At 39.7% G+C, this 16,866-nt stretch overlaps 1 protein-coding gene across 16 annotated transcripts in view; it reads left to right on the forward strand.

The window, feature by feature from the left end:
* ANKRD44 (ankyrin repeat domain 44) overlaps nt 1-16,866 on the forward strand; it is a 311,506-nt gene that overhangs the window by 46,334 nt on the left and 248,306 nt on the right. The window lies entirely within an intron of this gene.

The raw sequence follows: 16,866 nt of genomic DNA on the forward strand, positions 1-16,866 counted from the left end.
AATACTGAAGTGGGTAGCCTATCCATTTTCCAGTGGATCTTCCCAACCCAGGAATAGAACTGGGATCTCCTGCATTGCAGGCAGATTCTTTGCCAGCTGTTTATTCATTTCTTCATCTATTAATAGTAATATGTAATGAGCACCTATTATGGGCTGGGCACTGTTCTAGGTGCTGAAGATATACTCCACAGCAAAACACAAAATCCCTGCCCTCTTGGACATTAATCTAGAAGACTAGGCTATCTAGAGCAAATAATCCTCTATGACTTGAAAGGGTCAAACTTTTTTCTTCGTTATGTTGAATAGATCATATAGGGAGTTTTTCTATGTTGCACATAGACTAAATGGAAGAGATTATTTCTAAGTTCTTTTTAAACTTTTTTATTTATTTTAAATTGGACGATAATTGCCTTACAATATTGTGTTGGTTTCTGCCGTATGTCAACATGAATCAACCATAGGTATACATATATCCCCACCTTCTTAAACCTCCCTCCGTCTTCTTACCCCAAAACTGACTGTTTGAATGTCATATACCACATTGAAAGTCTTTTTGGAGCTTGACTTACCCCAGTTGTTGTTGTTGTTTTTTATCATAACAGGAAGTAGGAAGTGGTCTTTTTTTTGTTTGTTTTGCAGGTAGGGAAATGGCAAAACCCAGATGTGTAATGACTTGCCTGAGGTATGCAAGGGCTAGTGACACTCTTCAGTGCTCAGACTGGAAGGTTTTCCACTTCCAAGTTCAAGTCCCTGGGTTGGGACCATTGTTCAGTGTGTAAAGAAAAAGTGTGGAAAAAGTCAAAAATTTTTAAAAGGTTACAAAAATGGAATGATTTGACGTTCGTGTAATCAGCCTTAAAATGAATTCCTTACCTGTGGCTTTCTGGGTCAGATAGCAGCCTTGAGACCTGCTTGTGAATTAGTGGCTTAACTGGCTCTCAAAAGGGTATAATTTCAACTGTAATCTTCCTCCCCCTCCCTCCCCGCTGGCATGCTTATAGAAAGCTCTTAGCTGTTGTTTGGGGCTTTCTAAATGATGGAAATGAAATAACTACCACAGCTTTTATTTTGGTCTTTAATCAGAAAGAACTGAAAATGGTGGCGTTTGGTGGAAAATTCTTTAGGTGGTCACCTCTGGTTGGTCCCCTAAAAGACTGTTTGTTCAGCCTGGTTGAGCAGCCACTACCCCTCAAATAGATTCCACCTGCCCGAGCAGACATTTTGCTGCCTTTATCATACAGCTTTCCCCTGGCCTATGTCCAGTTTACTAAAGTTCATTTTTTTTTTTTACAGGGATATGTCATATGCTCTATGGAATATAAATTCAAGATGGATTTTTAATTACCTTAAGCCAGATATGTTTTAAATTTTAGCTCTTGGAGGGTATGGTAAAATACTTTCACTGCTGGAAGTTCAATTTGTGAAAACATAGGTGGTTTGGATTAGAACTCTTACATTATGCTGCTAATAAAGCCAAAGAGTTGAAACAGTATTAAACCCCCTTTCTTTTCTTTTCTTTTTTTTTTTAAACTTGAAGTATAGTAGATGTACAGTATTAATGTTAAAGGTATACAGTATCAGTTCAGTTCAGTCGCTCAATTGTGTCCGACTCTTTACGAACCCATGAATCGCAGCACGCCAGGCCTCCCTGTCCATCACAAACTCCCGGAGTTCACTCAGACTCACGTCCATCGAGTCAGTGATGCCATCCAGCCATCTCATCCTCTGTCGTCCCCTTCTCCCCCTGCCCCCAATCCCTCCCAGCATCAGAGTCTTTTCCAATGAGTCAACTCTTCGCATGAGGTGGCCAAAGTACTGGAGTTTCAGCTTCAGCATCATTCCCTCCAAAGAAATCCCAGGGCTGATCTCCTTCAGAATGGACTGGTTGGATCTCCTTGCAGTCCAAGGGACTCTCAAGAGTCTTCTCCAACACCACAGTTCAAAAGCATCAATTCTTCGGCACTCAGCCTTCCTCACAGTCCAACTCTCACATCCACACATGACCACAGGAAAAGCCATAGCCTTGATTAGACGGACCTTTGTTGGCAAAGTAATGTCTCTGCTTTTGAATATGCTATCTAGGTTGGTCATAACTTTCCTTCCAAGGAGTAAGCGTCTTTTAATTTCATGGCTGCAGTCACCATCTGCAGTGATTTTGGAGCCCAAAAAATTAAGGTCTGACACTGTTTCCACTGTTTCTCCATCTATTTCCCATGAAGTGATGGGACCAGAGGCCATGATCTTAGTTTTCTCACTGAGCTTTAAGCCAACTTTTCCACTCTCCTCTCTCACTTTCATCAAGAGGCTTTTGAGTTCCTCTTCACTTTCTGCCATAAGGGTGGTGTCATCTGCATATCTGAGGTTATTGATATTTCTCCCGGCAATCTTGATTCCAGCTTGTGCTTCTTCCAGCCCAGCGTTTCTCATGATGTACTCTGCATATAAGTTAAATAGGCAGGGTAACAATATGCAGACTTGACATACTCTTTTTCCTATTTGGAATCATTCTGTTGTTCCATGTCCAGTTCTAACTGTTGCTTCCTGACCTGCATATAGGTTTCTCAAGAGGCAGGTCAGATGGTCTGGTATTCCCATCTCTTTCAGAATTTTCCACAGTTCATTGTGATCCATACAGTCAAAGGCTTTGGCATAGTCAATAAAGCACAAATAGTTGTTTTTCTGGAACTCTCTTGCTTTTTCCATGATCCAGTGGATGTTGGCAATTTGATCTCCGGTTCCTCTGCCTTTTCTAAAACCAGCTTGAACATCTGGAAGTTCACGGTTGACGTATTGCTGAAGCCTGGCTTGGAGAATTTTGAGCATTACTTTACTAGCGTGTGAGATGAGTGCAATTGTGCAGCAGTTTGAGATTTGTTTATTTTTGTTATTTTCATTACTCTAGGAGGTGGGTCAAAGAAGATCTTGCTGTGATTTATGTCAAAGAGTGTATTGCCTACGTTTCCCTAGGAATAAACAACCACATGACCTAGCAGTCTCACTATTGGGCATATACCCTGAGAAAACTACAATTCAAAAAGACACATGTACTCCAACGTTCATTGCCAGACTGCTTACAATAGCCAGGACATGGAAGCAACCTTAGATGACCATCAGCAGATGAATGGGTAAAGAAGTTATAGAACATGTATCCAATGGAATTTTACTCAGCCATACGAAGGAATGAATTTGAGTCAGTTTTAGTGAGGTAGATGAACCTAGAGCCTGTTATACAGAGTGAAGTAAGTCAGAAGGAGAAAAACAAGTATATACTAACACATATATATGCAATCTGGAAAAATAGTACTGATGAACCTATTTACAGAGAATAAATGAAGACACGGGCATAGAGAGTGGACTGGTGGACACTGTAGGGGAAGGAGAGGGTGAGACAAACTGAGAAAGTAGTATTGACACATATATCCTGTCATGTGTAGAATAGATAACTAGCAGGAGGCTGCTGCTACTGCAAAAAAAGGGAGCCCTGACACACGGTGACATGTAGAGGGCTGGAATGGGGGTGGAGAGGTATAGATGTATGTATGTGTTCATATATATACATATATAATTATGACTGATTTGCATTGATGTACGGCAGAGACTGGGCTTCCCATGTGACTCAGTTGGTAAAGAATGTGCCTGCAATGCAGGAGACCTGGGTTCGATCCCTGGGTTGGGAAGATCCCCTGGAGGAGGAAATGGTAACCCACTCCAGTACTCTTGCCTGGATAATCCCATGGCTAGGGAAGCCTGGCGAGTTATAGTCCATAGGGTCACAAAGAGTTGGACAGAACTGAGCACGCACACAGTGTGCTCACGCACACAGGGCAGAAACCACCACACTACTGTAAAGCAATTGTCCTCCAATAAAAAAATGTGTCAGTGTACACACATATGAAAGAAAACCATGGTGCCTTCTGTTTAAGGAACAGGTATCACAACAAAAGATAGTGGTTGGGTTCAAAGTGCTTCAAGAGATGTATTAGGATACTGGTTTGGTGAAAATAACAGTTTATTTCATTCGCATCTATACTGGTCAGAACATAAGCAGACCAAGGCTGATAAGATGGCTTTATGATGTTGGTGATAACTGTTCTTTCTGTCTTATCACTTTGCCCTCTCTACCCCACATCTTCCATCTTCCAGCTAAGATGGCTGCTTGAGTTTCTATTACTGTGGCAAAAGGGAACAGGAAAAGGGAGGACAATCTCCGTTCCTTTTAGAAAAGTGACCTAGAGGGTGCAAACATCGTGTGGCTCATATTCCGTTGCTCAGAACCAATCACATGACTACTTCTCTGCAAGGGAGGCTAGAAAATGTAATCTTCATGGATGCGGCCATGAGCCCTGCTATGCCTTCTGTTTCTTTACAAGAGAGGGACAGTGGGTATCCGGGAGGACAACTATGAGCCTCTGCTGCACAAGAATAACAGCATGTGTTCTTCAGCATTGCTACACAACTATGGCTTTTAGGCAAATTCAAACTTGATAGTATACTTTTTAACAAGGCATAATTCTAATTCACAAACAGCACCAGAACATATCATGCAATGTTTGTATCTTAGTGTATTGCTCAGACATCCATGTTAGGAAAGGAAATTTTGAATACATTGTCATTCTATTTGTTTATTTACTGTATAATTTATTTAGGGTGTTGTGCCAATCTCTGCTGTATAGCAAAGTCAGTCAGTTGTACATATATATATATATATATTCTTTTTTTATATTCTTTTCCAAATTATAGTTTATCACAGGACACTGAATATAGTTAGTTCCTGGTGCTATGCATTAGCACCTTGTTTTTTATCCATTCTAAACGTAATAGTTTGCAGCTACCAATCCTAAACTCTTAGTCCATCCCTCTTCATCCCCCCTCCCCCTTGGCATGAATGTATTGTCATTCTTAAGTTAAAAGTGATTATACTTTCTTTAAATGGTTTTTTTTTTGGTGGGAGGTAGAGAATGGACTCATTTTGGCAAGTTGGAATTTTCACACGGAATTTCCATTAGCACAAATCCATATGCATCAAAATGAGAAAAGGCTTCAGAAAGGGGAGTAGGTCAGAATTTTTCATTCTGGATGGGAATGTGACTCTGCAGTTGTCAGTGGTCTGTAATTAGGGCCGACTTGGTGATGCAGATCCTAGGAAGGAAGCCAAACCATTACAAACTCATTTACAACTCCCCCACCCTTTGTGAGTAACCATATTAATAAGTAATTTTAGGGTCTGGGTTCTTAAATAATTTGATTAAAATATAAGAGTGATGTCTCATGTTTCTCTACAAGAAGATAGTGCTAGAATGCTCTGCCATTTCTTTTTTCTGGCTACTTCCTGCCTGGATTTCATTTACTGTTCTCTACCCGGAATGCACTGTCAGAGAGAACCATTGTATGGCCAGGAAGGTTGGTTTGTACAAAAGTACATGAATATTTTGTTCTGGTTGGTAGTTGCTGATACCTAGATTCTTACTGCAAAGCCTAGCACACGTCACACATTACAGGTTTTTAGTTGAGATTCCTAATTGTGTGCATTTTTACATTTTGCCCTCGGGTTTTCTCTTATTCCATCACATGCAACAAAGGTGATTTTGACATCTTTTTCCTGTTTTCCTCATACTGGTGAACTAGTCTTGCAGGCTTTCTCTTCTGGTCAACTCTGAAGAGTTAGCAGGCTTTGTTGTTTAATATGAGGCAAATGTTCTTGTTGGCTTGGTAGTAGTGATATATACTGTGTCTTCAACATTGTTCTGGTCTTTGGTTCAGCAGTGAAGTCTCAGAGTTTCTAGGGTCCCTCGTTGTCACTCCACCTTAAACCTCCTTCAGGAGACCCAGCAGTAATGACAGCTGCTACCGCAGTCATCGAAACTTCATCTTTAGCATAGAGACTTAGGGTGAAAGTTTTTAGAAAAGATTGTCTATTTCTTTTTGACTGTTGTTCTTTCTGAGAAAGTTTTTTGATGAATTTCCCTATAAATGATTGTTTGATTCAGGTCTCTGCTTCCAGGAAGAGTGGTATTACCATTTTTCTGAGGAGGCCAACGAGATGAGTGACTTTGCTCAAGAATCTTTATTGCACCACTTCATTTTCAACGAGCTATTGTTAAGTGACCCTCTGTTGATAGATGAACAAAGAATGGCTGTAAGCCCTCAGAAATACTTCAGGATTTTAGATAAAGTAAGAATCAGAAGGCAGACCCCCCTCCATGGTGAGTCCCTTCTGGCTGGCATCATAGAATCACCAGCACCAAGCTTAGCCCGTCACACACAGTGGTCTCCAGCATACATGTGTTGCCTGTTGAATGAATGACTATGAATTGGAAGACAGTTTAGTAATGAAAAAGGAAGAGAAAAGATTTGAAAGGGAAAATTTCTCAGGCAGCCTAGAGAGGGTTAGGTTAGCTTAGATGGACAAGGGAAAGAAAGGTTATTTATAGGATTTGGAAATCATGGTGGGCTACTCTAAGAGGGACCCAGACCTGGAGAACTGAACAAGGAGTTATCTCACAGCAGGGCTTTTAACCCCAAGATCTTTTAAGTGCCTGTTTCTGCTTCTCAGGTTTATGAAATCATTTTTATCACGAGGTGGTTGAATCTGTTGCTGGGTTGTTCTGTTGGGGTGTAGCTCTGGGAGGGGTGCCACAGAATGCATGTGTGCACATGTGAACACACACATGTACACATTAGCGGGAGCTGATCAACCAAGGCCTCAAGTAGGAGCAGCAATACTTGACTTGATGAACCATCCTCGTACCCCAGAACCCTGGGACCATCCCACTTTCCACTTACTCAGCTAGTTAATCTCCTTGACAACAAAGACATTATTGGCAATATAGGAGAACTGTGTTCAAGGCTGTTTTACCTAGTCTTTTTTTTTTTTTTTTTGTTTTACCTAGTCTTTAAGAACCTCAAAGGTATTTTTGAAAATATCTTTTATGTCTAGGCCCCAGGGTTTTGGCACCTGGTTGAGACCTAGATAACGGAAACTTTGGCTCCTTAGTTTTAGTGTCTTGGAAGTTTTTCAGAGCTTCCAGAACATTTCATGATTATCTCCCTAGAGCAGTGACTACATTTCTATTATATAGAAAGAGATACTGAAACAAAACAAAAAGACATATTTTGAAACACTATTTAAAAGAAAATGGAACAGTCACTAATCATTAGGGAAATGCAACTCAAAACCGCCAGGAGATATCACTTCACACCCATTAAGATGGCTGTTATCAAAATACCCAGAAAACACTAAATGTTGGTTAAGTGGCAGAGAAATTGGAGCCCTTGTGCATTGCTGGTGGGAATTTAAAATGGTACAGCTGCTCTGGAAAACAGTATGGTGGTTCCTCAAAAATCCTACCATAGAATTACCACTTGATCCAACATAATCCACCTCTGAGTGTATATCCACAATAACTGCAAGTATAGACTTGAGCAGATTGTTGTACACCAATGATTAGAGCAATTGTACACCAGTGATTACTCACATAGCCAAAAGATGGAAACAATTCACATGTCCATTGATAGATGAATGGATAAACCGAATTTATGCATACATGCTTTAGCCTTAAAATGGGATGAATTTCTGATACATGCCACAACATGAATGAATCTTGAAGACATTATGCTCAATGAAATAAGCCAGACAAAAAGGAAAATAAAGACAAATATTGTTAACATCCCACTTATGTGAGACCCAGAATAGTCAAATTCAAAGAAATGGAACGTAGAATAGGTGCTTACTGGGGGTAGGAGGAGCTGGTGGTGAGGGGGAATTGTTGTTTAATAGGTACAGAGTTTCCGTATAGGATGATGAAAAAATTCTGGAGGTAGTGATGATGCTTGCGTAACAATACCGTTAATGCCACTGAATGTACACTTGAAAATGCTTAAACTGGTAAAGTTTGTTAGGTATATTTTACCTCAATAAAAAAGGTTTGTGCAAAAATGTTTTAAGATACACAAAAAAGGAGCATGGAACTGAAGAAAGTCATGACTTGACTGTTTTTCCCCCAAGACTTAAAATAATCAGTATAAAAGTTGACTAGTATTGTGTTGATTTTAAGTTTTATCAAGTAAAAAATACAGGCTGTATGGCTTTAAAAATTGTTTCTGTGTAACTTTTTTAAAAAAAGAATACTTCCTAAAACCATTGTCAGATTGATTTGAACTGGGAAATACTCAGTTTTCCTGTGGGTCTACATGGTACTTGCATTTGGCCACCTGACTTCGTTTGCACAGTGCCCTAAAAGAAAGCTGATCACCTTGACTATAAAGAAATCTTCAGTTACTGCTGCACTTCCAAGCCAGTCCCCAAATCTTCTTAAAAGCTCAGGCACCTGCATTTTAAACCCTAAACCTGTGCAAGCGGTGTGCTTGCTTTTAAGGGCCTGGATTCATGTTTTCACCTTCCCCTCCATTTTAATGAAGATGGGCTGCTTTTAGAAATTTGGAGACCTCTACTGACTTCTCTCTCTTCTCTTCTCCTGAGACATCCACAGCATGAGTCCGTTTTTTTTTTTCCCCCCCTAAATTTTTATAGTCTGTGTCTTTATCCTGTGTTTAATCTATGAGAGTATTGAAGTCCCTCACAACACAGTTCACTATTTGGGGGGGATACAAGGAAGTCTTGGACAGGGGGGCGTGTGGCTGCTCATTTCATGGGAAGTAATTGGCTCAGAATATGAGCTTATTGGCACGTGTCTATGTTTAGAGACTTACACCCCTTCTTTTCCTTTGCCATCTTCTGAAACAGCTTTTTGTTTTTAATCCTTTCTACAGGTGATTAATGATGTCTTCTTCATTAAAAGAATGAATCTTTTTTTTTAATACAAAATATGAACTCATTTAATACTCAGAACAGTCCATTGAGTTAGGAGCAATTAGTATCTCCATTCAGAATGAATCTTAAAGTGTACTAAAAAAAAAAAAAAAAACAGAAAAAAACGAGCCTGGAAGATAGATGTTTAACTTTAGGATGGAGATCTGTCTGTCTGTCTGTTTTCCCCCTTGTCTTCCTCAGGCTGACTTATTTCCTGATTGTAACAACTATAATGCACTTGGGTTTCGTTACTTTGATAGAGATGATTGTGTTCAAATTGTCTTACCTTTGGCTCCGTTGTGCCTATTCATACCTTTTGTAAAACTGCTGAAATGTGGAGAGTACCTAAATGTCGGTGACTTAAAGTTAAAATGTCATTTAAAGGCACACAATCAGAGACAGAGAAAGGCAGGAATCTTTTCTACTGATGCTCCTCACAGTTAGGGGTTTAGTCCTAATGGTTTTCAGTTCACACACCGACTGATTTAGAAACCAGCTTGGTCCACCGTTGGGCATTTGCTGGCAACTCGTTCTTCATCTAAATCTCTCTTTTAAAATTATTTCCCCCATTTGTCTTATTTTCTATCTGGAACAATAAGTGAAAGGGGTATGAATTCAAAGACACTGTATCTTAAGTTATGGGTCATCCGTACATTTTCTTTTAAACCATGTATACGAGAGCTAGCCCCGATTACAAAAATGTAAATGCAGAATATTATAAGAATTTCCTTCAGTTATTTTTCTCGATTTAGAACAGATGGAATAAGATTCCTTGTTACTTTTAAACTGTGCTTAGTAATCACTCGTTTTAAAGGTCTCCTGCAGTGAATAGCACAGACGCATACTTACGCATTTCTGTATTTTGTGCGCACGGGGATGCATGAGCATGTTCTGTTAAGCATGGTGTCCTGCTCTGGTTTCTGTTATGTGACTGGAGGTGCGCTGTTCCTCTTTGTCAGCACTCGAGTCCTGCTTTCCCTGGCTTTCTCATGCTGGTGGACGTGTGGCTGTCTGTGGTGGGGCAGCCTCTTGCCACACTGTCCACGGTGACAACAGCAGAGTACATAACAACCTGGAGAAAAGGGAAGTTCACGGTCCTGTAAAGACGGAAGACGGGCCTGCACCTCTTCCTCTTTTTAAAGTTTTTGTACTCATAATTTACAGATGATCAATTCTAAAACTATGACAGCTTAAGGCAAGGCAGGTTGGATCGGTTTCTTCTTGCTAGGTAAGAAGGAATACCTACTTTATATCCAACTAGGAACCTGTCTGGTTATTGATTTAGTTTTATTGCCCCTATGTCTTAATTTCTAATTTTTTTCAAATTGAAAGTTGTTGTTGGAGTAAGGTTGCAACCACAGCAAAAGCGATTCACCTTATGGTGACTGAGGCCCTGGGTTGCCTTTTTCATTGCTTTAGCTCATGTTTTGCCAACTAGAGTTCCTTGTGGTGTGCTGAGGTGAATCACTCAGAGAACAGAGCTTCCAAATTGATGGAGCCCAGCTCCAGGAAGGGCAGCCCCCACCCCAGACTGGATATATCAGAGACCCAGGTGGCATTCCATTCTACTTCTCGCCTCTGCTTCTGAGTATCTTCTTCATTTAGTCCCTTTCTGAAGACCGCCTTTCTTCACTCCTCGGATTACATAGGGGCGAACACTTGGCTACAGGTCCAGCCAAAGAGAGAGATGTTTTGCTCTCCATCTCCTCACATTCACTGGATGGGGAACCTCCTGGTCTCTGTGATCAGGGGCCTTCTAGTTCAGTTAACACAGTGAGGGCCTGGGGCAGCATGTTGTACAAATAGCTCTCAGGAACTTGCTTTGTGGATGTGGTTTGCAGTTGGAAAGGAAAGAATTTTGAATAAGGCAGATAATCTGATGGGTGTGCACCCTCTTGGGTATATGAAGTGCTATAATATACCTACTTCCTCCTTTAGGAATATCCGTTTATCCTAGAGTTTTAGAAGAAATATTTGTTATCAAAGCAAATGCATAAATATAACAGGGACTAAGATGGGACATATACAAGAATTCTTAAGACATTCCCTAGGGAAAGTAATTTAATTTTGTGCTTGGGATCTGCTCCTCTGTTAGGATGCTTTGGTAGGATAGTTCAAGAAGCATCAAAATTTCTGGCCAATTATAGCCTGCAGTTGGAAGCTTAACATGAAACTATGGAGTAAGATATTGAATGCTTTTTCCTGTTTTAGTTCAATGAGATCAAAAGATTTGCAGCCTGTGTATTATAAAATTGGGTAAAGAAAACTTCCACTGGGGGAGGCTGAACTCAGAAACACTAATCTTTCAAGGAACACAGGATTGGTTACTAATGTTGTTTCTGGAATGAAGCTGAATAGTAAGATTTAGCCGGTTCAGAAGGCTGCAGTTAACATGTTTCCTTGACTGCAGGATCATGTGGTATTGATTGCCCTGTCTCCTCAGAGTTCTCTTCACATAGCACAGCTGTCTTTTTTTGGGGGCTGCAGAAAGAAGGTAAAACTCTAACCACAGGGTTTTCTCTCCATGCAGCCGAGGCCGCAGCTGAAGTGCTTTTCTGTGATTTAAATACCTTGTGGAAATACCTTGGAGAGTTAGTAAAGCATTGACTTATGAAGGCTTTTTCGTTAATATCCTTCCGATTTGCAAATGCATCCAAGTTTCTCTTTATATATATATTACGTACATATGTGGAATATATGCATACAGAATAACCCTTATTAATAGAGTAATGCAGAAATCAGCATTATTGAAGACAGTAATAAACTATCCGCTGCACTTTTGGACATCTTAGAATAAGATTCTAATAATGCCTGTCAGTGAAGAGAATTCAAAAGCAACCAGTTTATAAATGGGGAATGCCACCAAGGCTTTTTATGTCTCTGTTTCTCCTGAAGCATAAAAATAACTCCCCTCCCCCCTCAAAAAACTTCCCCGAAACATTAAGGAAAAGTTTGAAAAAATAAAAATACTCACGGTTGTGCTACCCTTATACAAGTTGATTTTGGTTATTTATGAAAAAGTAAACAAAAAACTAAGAAAGCCTTTGCGATAGGACTAAGGCTTCCTGAGTACTTCCTTCAGAAAGCACTCTTGAGGGTAAATTGGCACCAGTGATGATTCTGGGTGCCACGCATCCTTACCTTACCTTGCAAAGGGCTGAGAGCAAAACATGTTTGTCTCTGGCCTCCGCTCTTTCTTAGGTAAAAGATGAATCAACAGCTTAAATTGTCTTTCAAGAGCTTTCCAAAGCATTATGTGTGCTAAGTTGCTTCAGTAATGTCCTACTTTTTGTGACGCCATGGACTGTAGCCCACCAGGCTCCTCTGTCCATGGGATTCTCCAGACAAGAATACTGGAGTGGGTTGCCATACCCTTCTGCAGGGGATTTCCCCAACCCAGGAATCAAACTTGCATCTCTTAGGTCTCCTGCATTGGCAGGTGGGTTCTTTACCACTAGCGCCACCTGGGCGGGAAGCACTGCTGCTGCTAAGTCACTTCAGTCGTGTTGACTCTGTGTGACCCCATAGACGGCAGCCTACCAGGCTCCGGCGTCCCTGGGATTCTCCAGGCAAGAACACTGGAGTGGGTTACCATTTCCTTCTCCAATGCATGAAAGTGAAAAGTGAAAGTGAAGTCGCTCAGTCGTGCCGGACTCTTAGTGACCCCATGGACTGCAGCCCACCAGGCTCCTCCATCCATGGGATTTTCCAGGCAAGAGTGCTGGAGTGGGGTGCCATTGCCTTCTCCGGTGGGAAGCTCTACAAAAGTAAATGCAAATCTTTGGCTTAGCAGAATTTAAAATCAATTTAAATATTAGCCTTATGGTTCTTGTTAAGAGACTTAGTTTAAAATGAGAATTTTTACAGCTAAAGTATTTGAAAACTTGGGGAATATTTTAAAAGTACAGATTATTAGGCTGCAACCCCATAGATTTGGGGCATGGGGCAGGAATCTATATTTTTTAAAAGGCTCTCTTAGGGATTCTGGTTTGAGAATAAATATTTAGGTAACAGAAGGAGATAAGAGGCAGAGTAGTAGAGTTGAAAAAAGTATTTACAACAATGTGCCTTCTGCTTTTCCTTTTCTTTTTTCGTATTGAAGTATAATTGATTTACATTGTAGTAGTACTTTCAGGTGTACAGCAAAGTGATTTAGACACACACACAGATATACACACTTTTCCAGATTCTTTTCCATCATAGGTTATTACAAGATATTAAATGTAGGTTTCTGTGCTACACAGTAGGTCCTTGTTGTTTATTTTACATATAGTAGTGTGTATCCATTAATCCCAAATTCCTCGTTTATCCTTCCCTCCCCCTTTTTTGTCTTTTCTTTTTTACTTAAGATTGAAAAGTTTATTGTATATGTTGTTTTGAGGATGGTTTTTTTCTTTATACTTAAGGAAAACAAAATCTGAAGATACTGCTTTTTCCACCTTGCAATTTTGGCATAAAAGGCATCTTATAATGGCTATTATCCCATAGTGAAAGAATAATCCTTTATCTGCAGAGTATAGTTGACAATGAAAACAAGGGCTGATGTATAAATATTATTCTTAGAATTTTTGAGTATACGGTCTTAATATGTATCTTGGGGAAAAAGATAAGCAGTGGAAACATCCTTGTTAATATTTTTATCACTTAGACTGACAGTTATGCCTCAGTTATTAATCTAGGAGTTTGAGGAAACAAGCTGGAATTTGGGTTCACCCAAGTGTAAGTCTAGACAAATTAGTCAGTCAGTCTGCATGCAGTTTGCAGAAATGAAATTAAACCAACTTGTTTTGAAATATGTGAATCACAGCAGCACTAAGACCCAGAAAGATTAATGAGCAGAGAATAGGAACATGTTTTCACGTGAGAAAATAGTTGCCTATATGCCTATAGGGAAATGGTCTACTCCAAATCAAAGAAATGGAAGTAAAAAAAAAAAAATGAGAAGCCATTTATGGCTATTTAATGAATACAAATATAAATAAAACAAAGCTTATGTGACATGAGAAAAATGGGTACATTCATACATTTCTGGCAGTACTGTTAATAGCTCAGTTCTTTTATGAGCCCATTGGCAGTGGATGTGAAAAATTATACAAATGGTAAGACCCTTTGACCCAGCCATCCCACTCTTTGGAATCTATTCTAAAGACAGACAGCTAAAGAATAAAAAAACTGTAAGAAAAAACACAAAACTTTGTTGTGTTATTTCTGATGGTGAAAAATTAGAAGGATTGTAGGTAGCCAACAAATAAAGTAAAATAAAATTTCACTATTCCACATGATATTCAAGAAGACTGGAAATGAAAAAGATTTGGAAGAAAGCAAAGTAAAATGTATATATTTATGTATTGTAATAAATATGTAAAAAGATGATCAAGAAATAGTTTTATTGGTAATATATATGAATTTTAAAACAAAAAATTTTAGCAATAGATTTTATTGGAGCATTATATATTTTAAAAGGAGCATTCTAAAGTTTGTTATACCGGTAATAATTTTTCTTCCTTCTTTGCATAATGTAGTAAAAATGGATGAAATAAGATGCTTTTTATTTGAAACTTGAAGGGCTTTAAAACTGTTCTCCTTTTACTAGTATACCTTTCCGGAAAAATTTTATAGCCACCTCAGTTGTCATTGCTGCTGTAAAGATTTTGTAGCCACCCAGACCAAGTCTTTGCTGACTGTGAGGTCAGACTGTCTGGGTTTCAATCCCAGTTCTATCACTTACCTGAAGAAACTGTATGACCACTCTGTGCTTTGATTTCCTTATCTGGAGAATGAAGATAACAATGGCTTCTAACTGGTGAGAACTAAATGATAGAATGTATAAAAAGTGCATTATAAGGTGAGTGGTGCTAAAAGCACTCTCAATATAAGCTGTTATTCCCTTACCCATCTTTGGAAGTCACTCTTGATTGCCATCCTGCTTTCTTCCTTGTTAAAGTGAAAGTGAAAGCGAAAGTGAAGTCGTGTCCAACTCTTTGGGACCCCATGGACTGTAGCATATCAGGCTCCTCCGTCCATGGGATTTTCCAGGCAAGAGTGCTGGAGTGGATTGCCATTCCTTCTCCAGGGGATCTTCCCAACCCAGGAATCCAACCCAGGTCTCCCGCATTGCAGGCAGACGCTTTACCTTCTGAGCCACCAGGGAAGCCCCTTGTTAACAGAACCCCAAATTTGTTCAGACATCTGGCTGCCGTATACCCAACCCTACAGGACGAATGAAAACTTTTTAGCTAATCATGGTAATCCCATTCCTTTTTGGCACAAAGTAGTTTAGAAGAGGTCATGTGCCTTTATTTTGGTCAAGGAGACTTACTGGAAAGTCAACTGAGGGCTTCTGGGAAAGATGTTTCTCTCTTATTTAAAAAAGAGAGAGGTTCAGGGAGCTAGTCTCCTTACCTCTCCCTGCCTCCTGTGTTCCTACTTTGGACAGTCTTGTGTGATAATGTGTTGTTTGGAGCTTTTGCCACCACTCTTGGAAGGTGGTCTCCCACTACCAAAGATGGAAGCGCAAAGGATGACACCATCGAGCCACCGACCTACTCAGGCTAGAGCCACCTACCTCGAAAGGTACTGCTAAGAGAGAGATAAATGTCCAGATAGGTTGCTTCAGCCAACTTTAATTGTCTTCTAATGTTTACAGCTGAAAACATCCTGTCATTGTCTAGTGTAATAATCTTAAAATTATCCCACCAGAAGAAATTGTTTTTCATGAGTAGACTAAAATTTCTGAGCTAAGTCAGCACTCTATGTTAGTCTTTTATCGTAGGTACAAAATTTTCATCATAGAAAAAAATACATTAAATTTAACCTTGGATCACTCTAGTGGCCCAGACGGTAAAGCGTCTGTCTGCTACTCAGAAGACCCAGGTTCGATCCCTGGGTTGGGAAGATCCCCTGGAGAAGGAAATGGCAGCCTACTGCAGTATTCTTGCTTGGAAAATCCCATGGACGGAGGAGCCTGGTAGGCTACCGTCCATGGGGTCGCAAAGAGTCAGACATGACTGAGCGACTTCACTTTCATATTTTGGGCCTAGAAATATCTTTGAAAACTACTTTGATAATAAAAATGAAATGTTTATGGACTTGTATGCTTTTAATTATCCACATGAAAAATACCCTCAAAATAAATACTGTAATGATGCAGATATTTTGGTGAGAATGAATGTAAACCTGTAACTTGACAATTGATGATCCAGTTGCAGCTGTGATAGGATTAGGGCTTAAATATTTTGAATATCTGTTTAAAAATAAACTGTAGTGCAGCTGATGAGATTATGTATTTTAATAGATGTGTTTGCTGAAATTACATATCTGAAACAAATATGAATTTGTATTTTTCCTGTGCTCTGTCATAAAAACTTTTTTGCTTCCCAGTATACTGTTTAAGTATGCTGGTGGCCTCTTGATTCTTTCACACATTAAGCAAAATGGGAAAGTTATTCCTCTTTCATAATGTGAATCTTGCCATCTTTCAAAAAGGTTAATTTGATAAAAATCATCAAATGTGTTTTCTAGTGGTATTTTTATAACCAAAGTGAGCTTTATATCACATTTTTTACATATTATATAATTTTTAAGAATAATAAACTTTCTCCTTGTATAGCTGAAAATGTTAGTTCTCCCTTAGCAAAGGTGTTCTCAATTCCAGCACCTCCACAAAGTACCTATACTTCAGTACTTCCTCCACATGGACACCACATCCTATCTCTGAGTTCCTCTTCATTGTCTCAGGGATCTTTCTTCATCTGTGAGCAAAAATTTGCTCCTACAGTGTTCCACCATTGCCAATTGGTATTCTCCCTGTTAGTCATGAATTTCCAGAGAAACAGAACCAATGAGGTACATATATATAGTGTGTGTGTGTGTGTCTGTATATATGCTGTGTGCTTTGTTGCTCAGTCAGTCATGTCCAACTCTGTGATCCCATGGACTGTGGCCCACCAAGCTCCTCTGTCCATGGAGATTCTCCAGGCAAGAATACTGGAGTGGGTTGCCATGCCCTCCTCCAGGGGATCTTCCCAACCCAGGGATTGAACCCAGGTCTCCTGCAT

This window comes from Bos grunniens, chromosome 2, assembly GCF_055505025.1.
Source record: "Bos grunniens cultivar Pamir isolate PY7600 chromosome 2, Bosgru_T2T1.0, whole genome shotgun sequence".
Taxonomy (NCBI): Eukaryota; Metazoa; Chordata; class Mammalia; order Artiodactyla; family Bovidae; genus Bos; species Bos grunniens.